The 12,836-nt window shown below is 38.3% G+C and overlaps 1 protein-coding gene and 1 long non-coding RNA gene across 3 annotated transcripts in view; one reads left to right on the top strand and one right to left on the bottom strand.

Moving 5' to 3' along the window:
- The window catches only part of DMD (dystrophin), a 567,421-nt gene that overhangs the window by 542,217 nt on the left and 12,368 nt on the right, over positions 1-12,836 (bottom strand). Inside the window, exon 1 of one of the 2 annotated variants that reach the window (XM_053931545.1) lies at positions 493-687. The exons of the other annotated variant lie outside the window; for it this stretch is intronic. The gene's annotated coding sequence lies outside the window, so the exon portion shown is untranslated. Of the gene's footprint in view, positions 1-492; positions 688-12,836 lie in introns of those variants that run through there. 2 annotated transcript variants of the gene reach the window in all.
- Positions 682-3,812, top strand: LOC128781740 (uncharacterized). Its single transcript, XR_008428481.1, has 3 exons — positions 682-1,338; positions 2,140-2,221; positions 3,610-3,812. It is a non-coding gene; the product is annotated as an uncharacterized LOC128781740 (long non-coding RNA).

The following is a 12,836-nucleotide window of genomic DNA, read 5'->3' as shown; positions in this document are numbered from 1 at the left end:
TGCTCAGGGCGTCAGGGCCAGTTTGAAACTCACACCTTGACCTGGGCTACTCTGCAAGTCTATCCACAGCACACCTTTCTCACTGCAGCCAGAGCCAGCTTTGCTCTCCTCTTTCAGGTATTGTGGGAACTTTGGGAGAGGTCCCTGCTTGCAGCCTCTTACCCCAACCTTGCTGTGTCTTGACACTCTCAGATATCCCTCCTGGAGCTCTCCAGAGTTGGAAGCCTCAAATGGCCTGTGTGCTGCTGTTTACACCACACACTGAGCAAGTATTTCCACTGTCCTCAAATGTCCCAGCTCCTGTGACTACAGGGTGGTGGCTGGAAGATGGGGCAGCCAGCACAGAGGACACATTGTTGCATCCCGGAGTTTGGGTTTAGATGAGGGTTTTTAATTTATGTTAAAATAAGCCAAGTGCTGTAATCCCGCGGTTCCCCCGCGTTGTTCCCCCCCGCGGTTTCTGGCCCCATGTTGCCTGCTGCCGGCTCTTACCCCTCTGCCGCTCCTGTAAGCACCCTGCCGTCCGGCCCCGGGAAACCCCGTGCTGGCCGCCCCGAGCCACACGGTCCCGCTCAGCCCGCTCTGGCTCGGTGCCCGCCCCTGCGGGGTTCTCTGGTTGGTCGCTGTTGCTGACGTCACCGCCACGGCAGCCGCCCCTATTGGCCGGCAGGCCGTGGATCCTCTCGCCCCACCCCTCTATAAAGCCCTATCCCGCCGGCAGTCAGGCGCCATTTGCTCCCATGCGAGTGCCGGGAGCGGTCGCGTCTTTCCATCGAACTGCGCCACGTGACCAATAAACCGTTCCTGCCAAGCACGGAGTAAATGGACAAATTCCTTCTTTGCCGGGTCCCTAGCGCGCAGTAACAGAGACTGGCCGGCCCACGCGCCCGAGACACGGAGCCGTGTCCGGGAACCCGCGGCAGCAAACCCCGGCAGCACGTGGAAGCTACGCCACAGCCGGGCTCCCAAGAGCTGCGTGCAGTCGGGGAGAGCAAAAAACCAGCGCCGCAACACATGTTCTACTAAGGGATGTTAGACTGCCTGGACTGCCCAGCTACACCCATCCCACTGACCAAGTGTCCATTAACTGCTGGAGCACAGTGGACAGGCTCCTGGAGAAAGCCTCTTCCACCTGGGTTCCATCTGAGCTAAATCCAGAGCACTCTTTGGTGTGAGACAAAGAGCACAGAGAGCTGATGATCCCAACCCAAATGAAATACTCATGGACAGATTCAAAGTGAAGAGCAGTGAAATACAGCAGCCCATTCTGGTTTCCAGGTTCTGCTGCAGTTCAGATCAGGCTCAATGATAGCTTCCACAGGCTGGACACAGAGACAGGTACAAGACCCAGATTTATAGAGAGCTGGAAAATCATATCCAATTGGGGAAAATCAGTTCTCAGAAAATCTTCAAATTACCATCATAATTCATAAATAAAAAAATAATGTCAGTGAGTTTGTGGCATAGAGCATAAGTATGTGTAATGCAAAGTATATATTACAGGCTGTCCCCTCAGTAGTCCCCTGTAATTACTATGAAGTGCTTAAATCCCATGTTTTCCAACTGTAGAGTTCTTAGTTCAATCTGTAATAACATGTTTTATCCTCCAAAATTCCTCTGTTCAATTTTATGGTTCCACTTCCTATCTTGAAATCCCCCTACAATAGTGGCTTTAGAGCAGGAAGAATAACAGAAAACTGATGATACCAGTTAATGCTGGCTGTTGGCTCCCTGAGCCTGAAAGATGCTATTTATCCTGTTTAAGGTGTGGTAGATGTGTACAGAAATATATATACTGGAAAATTAGATGTCCTTATTTCACTGAAAATCATAGTAATAACAGAGCACTTAGCATTATCTTCTTAAAGTACTGATGCCTGTATTGGCACTAAGTTTTTTTTTTTTAATCTCTTACAGCTTTTCAGTCAGTTAAAAGATTTCTAATAAGTGATTGTTGTTTGTTTGGTTTTTTTTAAGTTTACAATAAAATATCATTTAAAACCCCTTTTACCTTTAATTTGGAAAATTCATTTGAGACAAGAAATGTAAGTCCAAATAACAGTCACTAGATCTTATTGTAAGAGTGGCATATAGTAAACAACTGTTTTTTTCTGAAACTAAAATGTTGATGACTTACAGGACTTAAAGGAATGGAAAAGCAGAGAAAACTGTATTGATAGAGGAGAGCATTCATCACACTGCTATCAAGGATAAAATATTTGTAAGTAATAAAGAACCTGTTTAGATTAAATACCTTACAGTAACTTTTCTGTGTTTAACAAAAATATCTTAAATAATTCTGACAACTGTAGTAGAATAGAAAACAAACAAAAATCTATACTATACTCAGAAAGTATATTTTCTGGTGTCATTAGAATTAATAAGTATTTTCACAGTAGTGGCATTTGAAAGCTTGCTTTTTACTTTTGACTTACGTGAATGATGATTTACTGTAATGAAAAAAACTATTTGCAATGTCCAGGATAAACAGGAAAGACAATGCATTTTCTAGAAAAGGAGCTGAATGCACTACTAGCACCTAAAACCTAAAGAAAAGTAAGTGGCATGTTTATGAGGGATTTTATATATATCAATCTGTATATATACAAATATATATTATCCATATATATATATCCTAATTATACACAATAATTTACAAAAAACGTTCAGGATATTATACATATATTAGTCTTGTGAATAACAAAAGACCTTCAACACTTTAAAGTAAAATTTATCATTATAGAATTTCTTAGTTCATGAATAAATAGCAAAAGACATTTTGGCAAATTCATATGATTGTAATACCGAGAATTTAAACAATGTACAGATGCCTACAAGGGTATAATAACTCAGAAGGTTATTATCTCTAATAGATATATGCAGTAGTGAAGAAATCATATTCTACTGCTTGATCCAACTCAGTTAGGAAAGTTTCTAATGACTGGATGGAATAACTTCCAGAAAACAATTATGAGTCCTGGAGGTAACTCTCAGAAGCATAAACTGTGGCTGTCCAGTACAGGGGAGGTTTAGGGTGGTTATTAGGAAAAGGTTTTTCACCCTGAAGGTGGTTGGGCAGTGGAACAGGCTCCTCAGGGCGGTGGTCACAGCACCAGCCTGACAGAGCTCAAGAAGTGTTTGCACAACTCCCAGGCACAGGGTGTGACTCCAGAACTGCCCTGTGCAGGGCCAGGAGCTGGACTCAATGTGGGTCCTTTTCAACTCAAGACTGTGATTCTGGGTCCAGTGAAGAATCCCAACCACATCATCCTGTCTTTTCAAAAAGTAAAATATATGTGAAATAGTCACAACGTAAAATATATATGCAAGCAAGCTATAAATTCAAAGAAATTGTTGCTGAGATGATGCTAAAGGCCAGCTTTGTACAATGTTAGATGGTCAGCTACCACTGCAAAGGCCTTCAGAAATCTTTCTGGGCAGTGGAGAATCTGCATTGCACATCCTATTCCTCAGTAGTCAGGAGGAAAAAACCAGAATATAATTGAAACAGATCCTAAGGTTAAGCAGATTAAGACTGTAACAGGTAAGTTTAATGCAGTTTCTGTCTTCAGTTATCTCCTACCTCAAACACCTTTTCTTTTGTTTTAGAACACAGAAGCCAACTCGAAACCTAGCCTTTGGGGATACAGCAATACAGCAAGAATCAATAGAAGCTGAACAGACATAGCCTGCTTATCAGAGAAAAGAAGCTCACATATTATGAGGCTCTGATCTTTCATATAGTATATATGTCAGTCCCACTGGACAGTAAGAATTATTCACAGAATAAAAGCTCTGAAATGGAACTTAAAAATAAGCTTTATTTAAAACTGACATGTTCAGTATAACAATCTTTATTCACTCTCAGTAAAGAAAGTAATTAGTAGAATATATGTGTGTTCATATGTGTATTCAGTCTTTAAATTAGTAATAACAATAAGTTTGTTTACTCACATTTAAAGTCTATATTGAGATATTAGAGATCTGTTTCATAATATAATTAACATGCTCCATTCTCCTCTGATTCGAGTACATTAACTTTTACTTTCTTGAAGAACAATGTGCAATTTTGATCCTAAAGAACTATAGTGAGATTTCAGGCATAAGAAATTATGAAGAGAAAAAGATGAGATTTCAAAGCAGTTACAATTAACTTTAAGTTATCAAGTGTCCCAGCTAAGATATTTTTAGTTAATACCTGTTAATTGAACTGTCAGGTATATTAAAACAGACTTGATTAAAATGTCTATACTTTGCCACTGCTACTGTGACCTAACTATTTAATAAGGTATATTTTACTTCTCTGTAGATAAACTAACCAAAGAAAAGTGATGCACAAATCTCTGCAGAATATTCATGTTGCGTATTTCACAAAGTGAATTTTTCACAAAGTAATTCATATTTTGATATTTTAGAGAGACCCACTTCAGTATGAAAATTCACAACTATAAATCTTTTCAGTATTATATCACAGAAGAGAGCCTTGGGTGCTTTGTTAGCATAAAGAGCCGGGCAGCATGATAGAGCTGCCCATCTTTTAAACATGCACACAGTCATGTTAACTGGCACATCATGACTTTATAGGCATGTTTACAGCAATAAGAGTTTCAGGGTCTTTATCACCCCATTGTGTCATACAAAAACATTAATCAGGCACCATGAGACATTAAGTCCAGGAAAATTTTTGAATTTTGTACATTTGGCCTATTTCTTTCTGCAACTGCAGCCTTTGGGAACTACAGAATTTTTTGTGTCATAAAAACCCCCTGAGAACTCTTTCTAGGAAAATTGTTCAGAATACACAATGAGAGTTTTAATTGTTACATAACACAGGCTTATGTTGAATTTAATGCAGATGTTTGCCCATAAAATCAAGGAGTTTGGAATTTGGAAATAAATCTTTCAAGCAGGTTTTCACTTTTCCTCAAATCAAAATAAATAGATACAGTTTGGACAGTGGCAACATTTACTGTTTCATTAAATTTACAAAAAGAAAATTGAAGCAGGAAATAATCTGAAGGAAGACTGTGAACAACACATAAGAGAAAAAGGGGCAGGGAAAGGTTTGTGCTGGAATAAGATTTTTTTTTTTTTCTTTTAATACTGATCCTCTTTGTTAGAAGGAAGCGTGTCTTCTATGACTATTAATATTTAGCACAATGAACAAATCAGTTTTCATGGGACAAAATGAGGTACAATGAAGAAGTGCAGATTTACAACAGGGACTGAAGAGGCTTCAATTCCCTGTATTAATCACATTTCCCACCTTACCTTGTGGCTGGCATCTCAGGGTTTCCCAGCCTAGCAACACATTTTTTCTCCAGCTCTTCAGATCTAATAGAGATCTGCTTGCCAAATACACAAGTTAGAGAGAAATGGCAGTTTAGACAGGAACCAAAAGGAAATGGCAGTGTGTTCCTGGAAGACAAACCTGACACTACAATCCTAGTCATGGCCCATGACCTACCACGGCTGCAAAGAATCATTACTGTTTCTAACACTGCTTGGACAAAAAAACAATAATTTCAAATTATCATTACATTTTGCTTATAATTTGCAGAACTGCAGTTCCAGGGTACAAACTTTTTTTTTTTTTTTTTATCAGTAGAAAAAAGTACTGACTCAAATTTCAACAAAAAGATCTTTAGACTCCCAGTGCTTTGTCTCCAGCACTAAAGAAAGCCTTGAAATCCCTCCTTGCTTGCCAGGGTAACAAGCTAACTGCAATGGATGCTTCTGCAATTGGTTCTCCACAGACACTTTATCCTCTTCCTCCTGTAACTAGGAAACACAAAGCAATAGTCCCTGAAGGATAAAGTAATGACAGCAAAGAAGCTCTTTAAGCTTAAGCAACTTCCCCTTTCTGAAAGCAGGAGGGCCACACAGTTCCATTTACAAAATGACAGCCAGCTTGATTTCTCCAAGAAGAAAACCCCTAGAGTTGTTTAAAAAAGGCTCTCAGTTCTATGCCAGCTCCTGGGGATCAATACAGCATTCTCAGTCAAGTAATTTCTCCCAAATTGCTGTGGGAAAAGACATGCTAAGTTGTTTAACTAGGGAAGAGCAGTTGTTTTTGATCAAGCTGTGGTAAGGTATTTTTTTCGTTCTCTGGGCCCTGATTATGTCTTGTTCAGTCCCAAGTGAATCTGGTGACTATCACAAGAACATTTCAGCACTGGTTAAGAACCATACTGATCCTGACAGGGCTTCTGCAATACAGAATGAACTGAAAATATTATGAAATTGGTACTTAACTGTAGAAGAAAGAAATAGCTGACTAAGCACATCGTGCTCTGTAAACACAGATAAAAATACTTCACTCACACCAAGATCTTCCTTATATTTTTTAGAGAAACCCTACTTTTGTTCCTTTAATAGTACAAGGTCAAATAAGTAGATTGAGATTTTTTAAAAATGTGTTTAAAATTCAAAACTTAGGACCCTACATGAAAAAACAGCCAAGCAGGTGTTTAAATTTCTTGAAATTAGCGTGGAAGAAAACATGTTGCTCATTTGGAGACATATGCACACAAAAGAAAAAGGAGATGAAAGGTAGAAGGAATCCTACTCCTTTATGTGCTAGCAAAAAAAAAAAAAAAAAAAAAAAAAAAAAGCCCAGTAAAATAAGCTGTTGAAGAATAAAACAATCTTTCTTATTTTTGGACATTACGCCTATATAAAAGCTTTGACACACCAGCAAAGTCTACTTACCTATGCTTTGCTTCCCTTACATAGCAAACATCTGAAGGTTCCACTTCAGGGGTTTTTACTACATGGAATTACATCCTTGTATTACAAGGTTCTGTAATTAATTTATTCTACTTACTATAAATATGTCTCAGTAGAAAACTGGATGACAGCAGGAGCTGCACATTAGTGGAAATCACACACAACACACCATTTGTATTACTTATAATATCAAGGGCATTAAAATGAGAATCCCTTGAAATTATATTTAATCCTAATTGTTAAATTCTTCATTGTCAGAAGTAAAATCTTCTTTTTATCTTCTATGTAACTTTAAAAGCTTTTTTTTTAAATAGCAATTTAACAGCCACATCCATAGAGAAGTTTAACTGTGTATGTGCAATGCACATAAATCTATACTTGTCTGTATATATATATGTATATAAAGGCTTTATTTCAACTTTTCACTCTGCCTGGTACACACTTATGACTTCAATGCATAATTTACATTTGAAAGGATACTTCAAATACAAAAATGCTGACTAAGGAAAATGTTCAAATTCAAGGATTATCACATCACTGTAGCCAAGATTTCTTCTGCTTTCTACTGCTAAGTGGGAAAACCAGTGACGCAGTAAAAGCCAGGACTAAAATTCAGACTTCCTACTGAGAATCTGTGTGCCACTCTGGGGTAGAAATCTATCTTTCTTTACTCAAACAGTACTATGCCAAGCCTAAGTGTAAAAAATTTGTGCTGCTGGAGTGCAAGATTAAACCTGTTTAGCACTGACAAGGCTGTCCTGGCTGGGTGCTGGGTCCCTTCCAGGGTGTACATGCACTGCACAGCCTTACACCTTTTCTTACACAAAAAATAAGCCATCTGCAGTAGCTGATGGCCATAGCGTCCACCATTTACCAGGAAGTCAGCTAGACCAGAGGTTTGTAACTGGGTAGCAGATGAAGATTTGGGAAAGTTGTTTAGGTTGGATATCAGGAAAAGGTTTTTTACCCAGAGGGCGGCTGACCATTGCAGCAGGCTCCCCAGGGAAACTGGCCACAGCACCAAGACTGACAGGGTTCAAGAAGCATTTGGACAATGCTCTTGTGATTCTTGGTGTATCTAGCACAGGGTCAGGAGGTGGCATCAATATTCTATGATTCTACTACTGTCATCATAAACACCACTGAGCATGTAGTCCACAGGAATGTACAGTGTTAGTCAACCTCTGATGACTACTTAGGGGATTAGTCAATCCCTTATGTCGTAAGTCCATAAACCCAAAAGGATATCACTATCAAATCATGGCACTAATAATTTCACAAATAAAAAACAAGAGATCAATAGTTTTCTGTTGTAGGGCATGAAGAGCTCCTGAATGCCAAGTGTAAGGTTGGCTAGGCCACTCTGCTCCATATCATGGCTGTGATTTCAGGAGTCTGAAAACTATCACTAGGTCCTCATTCTCATCCACTTGTTTGAAGAATGTGAAGTTGCACCTCGTCCCTCTCTCCTTTAGCAAACATAGGGCTAGGTTGAGCAGTCATTAACCTGGAGGTGAGGTTTAGCTCACTAGATGATTTGCTGAATTTGAACAGAAAGTCTCCTTTACAAACACTGCTGACAGCAGCAGAAAGAATTCTGCTGGGCAGTTTTAGAAATATCAAATATGTAAAATTTGGTAAATTTTTTAGTAAAATGTAAAAAACTTGTAAAGAAGTTATGCCCATTACTTATTGCTATTCCTTCTCTGTAAACAGATAAGGAATCTGGAGCATCTTAGCCTGGCACCCTTGGAAAGTGCTAAGCAAGCAACCTTTATTTAAGCTGTCATTTAGCCCAACTGGTAAGAAACCCTGATTGCATCCCAGGATTTGCATAGGTGATAACAATGAAAGTATTAAAAAAAAAAAAAAAAAAAAAAGAAAAAGAAAATTAAAATGGAGAAACAGAGTGAGCTTAGCTGTCTGGCTGCCTTGTGAAAGAGAGTACTGTTGTTTTGAATTTACAAATAGAAGAGAGAGGGCAAATTTTAGAGAGTTAATGTGGGGTTTTTTAAACTTCTGCTCTGTAATTTACTGTTTCGTGACCAGACAATTCAGAGTTAGGGTAGAGAATAACTACTCTATGCACGTTAATCAAAGTTGGAAATTTATAAAATATAAAAACCTTAGATAATGATACGTACTTTTTATTTTCTTTCTAATACAACCTTCTCCTGCTCTATTCATGGACATATCATATTCAAGACTGTAGAAGCTTACACAGCTTAGAATTCCACTGTGGGGCAGTCTTCACAAAAAGTGTGCTTTTCCTCTGTCTCTATCAGAATCTTCAAGAGTGTAGAGGCTACAGATAGCACACTCCCAGAGCTCCCAGTTATGCCAGCACAAAAAGCAAACTGAATCAAGAATTCCATTCTTAGCTTCAGTCTTGCCTACTTTCCTTCTAAGTACACAGAGAGCTCAAAGGCAATTCACTGAGGTATCCCTGAATGACTATAAATGCTGATTTATCTTTTCTGCTCTGTTTTAACATGTTCTGCAATGTTCAGATCATAGGAAGCATGTTCTACATTACTGCTTCAATATTTCTAGCAGCTCCTCTCAATGCTATATGTTCTGCCTTTCTATTTGCAGTGATTTGCACAGACCATGCTATGCAAGCACAGCCAGTTTATTACACTACTCACCAGTATTTATAGTTCTCTAACTTCCATGCAAAATGTTCCACTCAGACCCCTTTGCGCCTGTTCCCTTAGCAACACAATCTTTTCAGTTATCAAGTCCCTGTTACATTCCCTTGCACCAGTGATGTCCTTGTTGCATCCTCTCTCATCAGAGCACTCAGAGTGGCCAGAGTGGTATCTTCAATTCTTGTTCTTGTCTTGAGTTTATCTCTCCCGTGGCTTCCACTGTACCAGAGCCAGGACGTCTGTGATGCTACCCAACTCAGCTTCTGCAGCTGTCAGATCTTCCATACTATTTTACGATGTCACAATCTTCCCTGCTTTAGAGGAATACTAATCCTTTAGAGGATACTTTGGAGGATCATGACTAGACTATTGAGTTGACAGCAACACTTACTGAAATAAACTGAGGTGGTGAAGAAATAAGATAACAGCTGTGATTTGGTCCTACTTTCTTTCACCAGGAGAGATGCTACATCTTGCCTGCACTGAATGTCATGGACTTGATTTCAAAAACTAAGCATCTGTAACTTCTGCTACTATCAACTATAGCATTAGATGACAAGTCTGAAAAAGAGGTGTAATGAAAACAGCAAATCCAGGTGGGAACTGACTTGGAGACTCAAAGCTGACCGCTAAGTCTCTTTCAATAAATGTTTTCATATATGATTGTATATTTGTGCACTATTGCTCCATGGACCATGAGCTGAAACAAAACCTTGTTGCAAAATTATTTCTATCTCTTTCAGGAGTCATGAGTTCTAGTGGTCTTTTTCTACTTTTTCCTTTCCTATAGTAGTGCAAATCCATTGAAAGCAGTGGAGCTTATTCTGACTTACAGTGCCGTAAGAGAGTCAGCTTTAGGAAGCAGAAGACAGCTTGTTACAGAAGCCTGGTACTTACGTGCCATCAAACTACAGATGCCCTTCTCTTTGTCTCATGTGGATAACTGCCCTCTCATTTTTACAGTGGGACAGAGTACACAGGTATTGTTTACAAATGTAGCTGCCCTTTCAGAACTGATTGGAAAAATTATGCTAAAACCACAATCGTGAACAGCTCCGTGTTTGCTAGGATCACCATGTTTCATGAGTGTTTCCTATGCAGACACCTTGGAAATAAACTCTATCCTGCTACAGGGTGTGGAAGATGCAGAAAGACTTGGGGAACTGACCAAAGGATTGTGCATCCAAATGGGAGAAAGCAAATGCAGTTGAACTGTCATTGCTGTTGTGCCAGAGGATTGAAAGATAGCAAAGAGAATTGTTGGTCTGTTTAGTGCCCTGCAGGGACAAAGACACTCATGGTTATTAGAGGAATTTATTTCTGGGCTTGCAGACTCCCATAGTGTCTGCTAAAGAGTATCAGTTCAGAAAGGCAGCAACATTTTCTCCTTTTCCTTTACTGGCAAACTACAGTGGTTGTCATTAATCACCCTGACAATATGAAAATGCAGCATTATTCTGTTAAGAAGTTCTATGCGTTCTGATTTTTCACTGATCTACCACATTGTGAAATACTATACATACAGACAAGGTACGTAGTTGTGTGTAGTGAAAAAGGGAAAACAAAAAGAAAAATGCTTAAAGCAATCATAATTAAAGTATTTGAATGTGGGGTGTATTGGACCCTTATGGTTTTTAATTTCATTTTCTTCCTTGATTACATTATTGATTGGATTGGATTTTATTAGCATAGTTGCTTTTAAAATTAATATTCATTTTAAGATGCTAGCCAGTCTTTCATCTGTTTAGGAAAGCCAGAAATAATTTTTCTATTATATAAAAGCCTTAGCGGTAAAATCTTAATCCCACCATTTCCACACTGAAATCAGAGGGGTTAATAGAAATAAGTCACTAATTATGGAAGAGCCTTAAAAAGTCCAGAGAAAAAGATTCATGGAACAGTAGGTGCCTGTACCACATTTTTGTGTTACATGAGGGCCTGTGAACCTGAGTGGAAAAGAACAACTCAGAGATTCCCCAGATTTACGTTTCATCTTGGTTTCCAGCTAGTCAGAGGGCATTTTGTGTCCTGATAGGCAGGAAAAAATATGTTGGAAAGATGGAAAAAGCACTTTTCCTGTTAGCCAGTCCTGCACATCACTGGGAACATGGCAAAGCCACCAGGCCACTCCAGCCCCACGGGTGCAGTGCTCAGGGGAGAGCAGGGAAGGAATAAAAGGAGAAAAAACAAGAAAAAAAATCACACAAAAAAGGGCAAATATTTTCCAAACACTTTGCTGTTTCTAACATCTGTCACAGCTTCTCACTTCAGTCCCTTCTTATGTCCATAAAGGTGGCACTTGAGGGAAATGTTCTTGTGGGTAGAGCGTTAGGATGGAATTTAAGGTTCACTTCTTGGCAAATTAGAATATTTGTATCTAACCTTTAAAAAGCAGCTGAATATCACAGATCTTCCTGTCTTATTTATGAACTGACAATAATATAATTTTTAGGATGTTTTGAGTTGATTTAGCCAGATTTGTTAAGGAAAGTAAATAAGAGGAAAATAAATAGGACAAGATAAGGAACTATTTAATAGGATAGGAACTATTTAATACATAAGACAGCTTCTATTATTGCTTATGATTTCTTTGCATGTCATCATTAACCATATGATATCTGAGTAGAAGTATCTTGTGCACAGCCAGAAAACACTTCCAAAGGTTTTGCCAGAGAGTAGTCAGGAGAGAATCTCATGGATCTGGGGAAAGCAGTGTGTCTTGAGTGGCCCTACAATACCACAAATTCAAGCTTTAATTGCAGAATGTCTATCATTAAAGAAGATATAATATGCACAACATTACAAAAGGGCAGAGTCTGGCATTGAAAAACAAAAATATTCAACAAATGTCTTGATGATTTTTAGAAAATTCTGTTATGTAGTAAAACTTGCAAATTAATTTGACTGATTGTTTTTTAATTCTACAGGGAAAGCAATCACAATTACTGCATTTTATATGCTAAAATAACATAGGCAGTCTATATTAAACACTGAATCGTGTTAATAGATATTTCTGCAAAAGATTAAAAATTAAACATTTAAACAAAATGTTTTAACCATTTTAAATAAAATATAATAGCTAAACATTTTTTTCAGACTACATCCCTAAACTATTAATTTTCCTGATTTAATGAGCTCTGACCTTTTACTGCTTTAGAACACAATGATGATTCTGGAAGTTGAGATTTACTATTTTTGTCAGCATCCTATTTACAGAGATCCCTTTTAAAAATCAAAGTGACAATTTTATTATGTTCAAAACATTAAAAGAACCTAGATTTTGGCATACAATTCTGAGATGATGGATGAAATCTGAGAAAGCTACTGAATAAATACTAAATATATGAATCCTAGGAATCAGAATTCTTTAAAATGTGCTTGCTTCTAAACAGCTATTGAAAGTGAATTTACATTGCTGGGTTTTTTTCTTCTTTTCTCTGAAAATGGAAACAGAGG

The sequence above is a fragment of the Vidua chalybeata genome, chromosome 2 (genome assembly GCF_026979565.1).
Source record: "Vidua chalybeata isolate OUT-0048 chromosome 2, bVidCha1 merged haplotype, whole genome shotgun sequence".
Taxonomy (NCBI): domain Eukaryota; kingdom Metazoa; phylum Chordata; class Aves; order Passeriformes; family Viduidae; genus Vidua; species Vidua chalybeata.
The sequence above is the reverse complement of the archived record's forward strand: the minus strand, read 5'-3'. Positions and strand labels throughout refer to the sequence as shown.